Below are 7022 nucleotides of genomic sequence, written 5' to 3' on the forward strand. Positions count from 1 at the left end.
GCTCGGGTCTCACCAGACGCCAACAAATTGTTGCGACCCGGAAGTATCTCAAGACGGGTGGTCGGTTGCCATGGCTTCTTCTACATGCTCCGGCTCCATAAGGTCAAGCTGGGCCTTTACACCTCCTGATCTAGACGGGGACTTCCGCTCAGGGTATTTAGACCAGCAAATGGCGTTGAATGTGTTCATGAACCTCATTACCAAAGCTTAATGCGAAGACATCACCTTCAGTTCCCAGAAGAACTCATCGCTTCTTCAGATTTGCTGGTTCTGATCAACATCACACATCATCCATTCAAATTCAAATTCAAATTCAAAAATACTTTATTAATCCCAGAGGGAAATTGATTGCTGTAGTAGCTCAGGATAATAATAATAATCAAGTCGGCAAAGAGTTATTGTATATTACAATGGCTGTTGGCAGGAAGGATCTCCAGTAGCAGTCAGTGTTGCAGCGAAACTGAAGAAGCCTCTGACTGAAGACACTCTTCCGTTGTCGGACAGTCTTGTGAAGAGAATGCTCAGGGTTGTCCATAATTTTCTTGATTCTCTGGAGAATCCTTCTTTGCATGATCTCCTCCAGTGGTTCCACAGTCGTCCCCAGAACAGAACCAGCCTTTTTTATTAGGCTGTTGAGCCTTTTCAGGTCCCTGCTTCTGATGCTGCTACCCCAACAGATGATGGCTGAAGAGATTACACTCTCAACAACAGACTTGTAGAAGATCTGCAGCATCTTGCTACAGACATTGAAGGACCTAAGCGTCCTCAAGAAGTGCAGTCTGCTGTGTCCCTTCTTGTAAACAGCTTCACTGTTCTTTCTCCAGTCCAGTCTGTTGTCCAGGTGAACTCCAAGGTATTTGTATTCCTCAACCACCTCCACTTCTTCTCCCATGATGGAAACAGTGTTTGACTCCACCCTGTTTCTTCTGAAGTCTAAAATCATCTCCTTTGTTTTGTTCACGTTCAAGGTCAGATGATTGTTTCCACACCATGCCACAAAGCGCTCCACCAGCTCTCTGTACTCAGCTTCCTGTCCATCTCTGATACACCCGACAACTGCAGAGTCATCTGAGTATTCCTGTAGATGACCGGTCTCTGATTTGTACTGGAAGTCTGAGGTGTACAGGGTGAAAAGGAATGGTGAGAGTACAGTCCCCTGTGGTGCTCCAATGTTATTGATCGCCTGGTTTGATGTGCAGTTCTTCAGCCTCACAAACTGTGGTCTGTTTGTCAGGTAGTCTTTAATTCAGGTGATAGTTGAGGCCCCCACCTGTGTCTTCTGGAGTTTCTGGCAAAGTACATCAGGCTGGATTGTGTTAAATGCACTGGAGAAATCAAAGAACATGACCCTCACAGTGCTGCCTGCTTTGTCCAGATGACAGTGGATTGGTTGAAGCAGCTGGATGATGGCATCTTCAACTCCAACTCCATGGCGATAAGCAAACTGCAGCAGGTCCTGATATGTTCTAGTTTGCTTATTCAGGTGGACCAACAGGAGTCTCTCCAGGACCTTCATGATGTGGGATGTCAGGGCAACCGGTCTGTGGTCATCATTGACTGATGGGCGAGTTTTCTTTGGAACTGGAACAAGGCAGGGTGTCTTCCACAGGACTGGAACCTTCTCCTGGGCCAGGCTGAGGTTGAAGAGGTGCTGCAGAATCCCACAGAGCTGCTCCGCTCAGGCCTTCAGTACTCTGGGGCTGACACCATCCGGACCTGCAGCCTTGTTCCTGTTCAGTCTCACCAGCTGCCTCTTCACCTGACTTCTAGAGACAAATAGGTGTGAGGGGGAGGTAAATGGGGCAGCAGCATCTCCTGACTTGGTTGAAGACAGATTTATAGAACCAGAAGAGTCCATGACTGCGTTAGAGGACAAAAGAGCTGGCGTGTGACAGGAAAATGTTGGATCAGAGGAGGATGGGATGTCTGATTGGCTGGGGACAGGGGAGGAAGATGCTGGGTTTGTTCCTGAACTGAACCTATTGAAGAACTTGTTCAGTTCATTGGCTGTGTCCAGGCTGCCATCTGTGCAATCCTTCCTCTGCTTGAAGCCTGTGATCTTCTTCATCCCTGACCAGACATCTCTGATATTGTTCCTCTGTAGTTTGTTTTCCAGCTTCTTCCTGTATGCCTCCTTGCTGTGTCTGATCTTGATCTTCAGTTGCTTCTGTATACTCCTCAATAATTCCCTGTCTCCTTCCTTGAAGGCTCTTTTTTCTCATTTAGCAGATTCTTCAGTTCACTGGTGATCCAGGGTTTGTTATTAGCAAAGCATCTCACTGTTCTGGTGGGTATGATCTTATCCACACAGAAGTTTATATAATCAGTGACACATCCAGTCATTGCATTGATGTCCTCTTCATGTCCGTGGCAGAGAGTCATCCAATCTGTGATCTCAAAACAACTCTGCAGGGCTTCTTCAGCGTCCTGTGACCATTTTCTAACAGTTCTTCTTGTCACAGGTTGCCTCTGAACAAGTGGTTTGTATTCCGAGCAGAGAAAAACAAGATTGTGATCTGATTTTCCCCTGAGGAGGTCTTGTTTTGGACAGGTATGCATTCTTTACATTTGCATAACACAGATCCAATGTCTTGTTTTCTCTGGTGGAGGAGCTGACAAACTGTTGAAATGTTGGAAGTGTAGCAGAGAGTGAGGCATGATTAAAATCACCAGATATAGCCACAAATGCATTGGGGTGCTGGGTTTGTAGCTTAGCGACAACGGAACATGCATTTTCAGCAATGGCTGAAGGTGGAATATAAACGGTTGCCAAGACAACACTGGTGAACTCTCTTGGCAAATAATATGGGCGACAACTTACTACCAAGAGTTCAACATCTGGGCTGCAGAGACGACATTTCACTGAAACATGACCTGGATGGCACCATCTGTTGTTTACAAGCACTGCCACTCCACCTCCTTTTCTTTTCCCGCTCCTCTTCAGATCTCTGTCTGCTCGTACAGTCAGGAATCCTGGCAGAGAGACGCTGGAATCGGGGATATGGTCCTGCAGCCACGTCTCACTGAAACACATAACACTGCACTGCCGATACTCTGGCTGAGTCCTTGAAAGGGCTTGGAGTTCATCCATCTTGTTGGCCAGTGATCTCACATTGCCCATTATGATCGATGGAAGGGATGGTTTGAATTTCCTCTTTCTCTGTCTCCGTTTTGCTCCCGCTCTGCACCCACGCTTCTTGCGTTTTAGCTCATTTGGGATTTGTGGCTTCGGTTGAGGTACTATTTCAGCCTTCCCAATGTTAAGCAGCTGCTCCCGATTGTAAACCAGCTTGTTGCCATGGTTACGCATCATAACAAATGCTCAAAAAGTGAAAAATGAGCAGTAAAAATCCTCCAAGCTTCACAGCACCAGAAACAGAAAAGTAAAATGTCCAAAAGAATACCGTTTTTCTTACCATACCATGACATTTTCCCCGACAGCTAATCTGACATCACTACGGGTACTAATGCAACTTGCTGCACAACATAATCTTACACTAAATCAGATGGATGTCAAGGCAGCATATTTACATGCACCAGTCAACTGTGAGATCTATATGGATAACCTGAAGGTTTTCAGCTCGATTCAAAGGAGGGGGTGCAACTTGTGTGTAAATTAAACAAATCTATTTATGGTCTCAAGCAGTCAGGCAGGAATTGGAATATGGTACTCCATGAATTCCTGATTGAAAATGATTTTGAACAGAGCCAAGCTGACCACTGTATCTATACCAAACTGACAAAGAGAAGATCATTCTGCTAATGTGGGTAGATGATATAGTTGTGGCTGCCGGCGATGAGGTGTGTAAGGTAGACCTACACCCAGTGAGATAAAATGTGACCTAGCACCAGATGGCAACAAAACTGATCAAAGAAATTACAGAGAGATGTTGGGCAGCGTCATCTATATCATGACCTGTACTAGACCAGACATCATAAACCAGACATGTATAAACCCTTGCGGTCTCTGCGCTCCTCTGGCAGCCGTCTCCTAGTTATCCCTAAAGTTAAGACTCACACCCACGGCGAGGCGTCCTTCAAGTACTACGGCCCTCGCCTTTGGAACGGGCTGCCGGAGGACCTCAGGTCCGAATGGAACATCCAGGCTTTTAAGAATAGGCTCAAGACCCACCTTTTTAGGTTAGCTTTTAACTGATTACTATTTATCTATAAATACATATTTATCTCTTTTATTATTTTTATCATTTTATCTACATCTTAGTGTTTTTACATGATTATGTTTTCTTTTACTATCTTTATAATCACTTTTTATCAGTTACTTTTTATCATTATTAGCTTTTATTATTTTATATGTTATATATCTTAAATCCTCCAGTGTTTCCTCTGCGGAGCCCTCTGCCTTGGGGCCGGTGGTCAGGGGCGGCGGCGGCCGGAGCGCTCCTCGGGTAGTGCCCGGGTGCTGGTGGGGGTTTCTGCCCCACGCCACTGGGCGTCATGGGCCGGTGTCTTGGCTGCTGCCGTGGATCTGTTGCTGCCAGGGCAGATGGCTCCGCTGATGATGTGTCGTTCATTACCTGACCCATCTGCAGTGTTGCCAACTCGGCGACTTTGTCACTGTTCCTAACGACTTTTTGGCCCCCCTGAACGACTTTTTTTCCAAAAAGCGCCTAGCGACAAACTTAGCGACATTTCTCAGGACCCGTTGCTACTTTCTGTAGAACTTTCATGTAGATATTCCCTACAGATTAGCAACAAAGAAACCGTTTGCACTCTGAACCGTTCTTCCGGGAGTAAGGAAAGAGAACGATAATCTGCGCATGTGCACGAGGACTGACCAATCATAAACCGTTTTCGGTCGGTCTGATTCACTGAAGCTGCAGAGCTGGAGACCGCCGATTTACGTCTGCTGCTTTCATATTGCTGCAGGCTCACGCTTCTACTAGAGACGGCGCGGGCGTCAACCTGCCATCTCTGGTTCTGCAGCCGTCAGACACTTTGGTTTTTCCTGCATTTGGCAAATAAAGTCATCGGGAGTTTCAACTACCGTCCCGTTTACACACGCAGCTCTGTGGCTCATCTGAATTTCCTTCAGTGACACAGGGATGGTTATACTATGAGACACCCGCTCCCTTTTGCTCGGAGCGCCGTTATTATCACGATGGAGAGAATACACAACAGAGAAGTTGAGAAACTATGAGGTGTAAAAAAACAGCTTTTTAGGAAAATGTCTGTGAGAATGAGGAGAGCAGGAGGTCTGAGTTATATCCTACAACAGAACTGTTTGGATCACCACACCATATCTGTTTTAATGCCACTTTATTGGTAGTTTTGGAATTTATTGTACATATCAAAGCAATTTGGGCCATTTTAATCATACTAAATAATAACTTTAACATATAACATAGTATTTATTTTCCTCCCTTTTAGTCCTATTATATATATATATATATATATATATATATATATATATATATATATATATATATATATATATATATAATAGATGCCATAGGGAAAACGAACGCTAATGTGGCGTGATGACGTCATCAATATGTAAATAAGCACGTGACGTCATCTGGCGACATCTAGTGACTTTTGGGGGGAACTTCAGCTACTTTCAGTCAAAAACAGTTGGCAACACTGCCCATCTGAACTCAGCCTATTGTTTCCTCTGGTGTTCACAAGTGTGTGTGTGTGCGTGTGTGTGTGTGTGCATGGACGAGTGTGCGGGTGATTGTATGTCCACTTTGGAAGTTGGGTGCAGGAGGGGAACTGTAATTTTTAATTGTTTTATACTTGGGGAGGGGGGCTGGGATGGGAATGTGGGATCTATGGGGCCATTTTAATCTGTAAAGCACTTTGAGTTACATTTTTTGTATGAAAAGTGCTATATAAATAAAGTTGATTTGATTTGATTTGATTTGATCATTTGGATTGTAAGTAAACTGTCTCAGTACATGTCAGATCCCAGAGAAAAACACATGACCACTTTGAAGCATGTGTACAGGTACTTACAGAGGACCATGGACTATGAACTGTGTTACAACGAATGTTCATCTGATTTGGAACTGGTTGGATACTCGTACGCGGACTGGGCAAATGATGTCGAGGACAGGAAGAGCACTCAGCCTCAGTCAAGAAAGTGTTGTTTCTTTGTTTTCCATGAAATAATGGCAAACAGTGGCACTGTCGACATGTGAAGTGGAGTATGTGGCCTTAGCAGCTACTGTTCAGGAAGCGCTCCATCTGACTCAACTGTTAAAGGACACTGGCTGCAGTTCAAAACAGGCAGCAAAAGTCTTTGAAGATAACCAAGGGACTATATGCCTTGCAAAAACCCTGCGAACCATTAGAGGAACAAACATGTGGACATTACATATCACTTCATTGGGTCTAATGTGTTTCAGGGGAAAGTTGTTTTGGTGTATTGTCCAACTGAGAATATGGTCGCAGATGTATTCACAAAGTCTGCTTCTAGAGTCAAGGTTGAAAAGTTCAAGCCCAATATGTTTGGAAAATAAGGACTGAAGTAAATGACAGTGGCATCATCGAGTGGGGGTGTTAGAATACGATGCTTCTGCCACAATGTCTTGGGCTCTATTGTGTTCAGCGTAAGATTACACGCGATGTGAGTTCTGCGTTATTCAATAAAAGCGGGGCCTCCCCTTTTGCTGAGCTAAGTGGGCATTGGGGCAGTGTGGCTTCTAGAGAGCGCTAAGTATGACTCCTGTGGTTTTGTATAGCTAGTGGGTAACACAAGATCAGCATGACCGATACCGAGACCAGAGATGGTGGTTTGACTCCTGTGATAGGTGGGCAACCTGAAGCTGCAATGTCAACAGGATGTTACTGCATCATCACTCCAGCCACTATTGTGATGGTCTGTGTTCAACAAGACTGTCTTATTAGTTTAGATAATTGTCCTAAAAGAAAGGCAGCTGCAGGACCATGTGTGCACAGAGGACAGAAAAACAGCCTGAAAGGCAGCATGAAAACTGATTTTATGCTTTATTCGTAGGATTTACTCAGTGACCTCTCAAGTGCACAAAAAGAAATGACAC

Source organism: Nothobranchius furzeri, chromosome 9, assembly GCF_043380555.1.
Source record: "Nothobranchius furzeri strain GRZ-AD chromosome 9, NfurGRZ-RIMD1, whole genome shotgun sequence".
Lineage (NCBI taxonomy): Eukaryota > Metazoa > Chordata > Actinopteri > Cyprinodontiformes > Nothobranchiidae > Nothobranchius > Nothobranchius furzeri.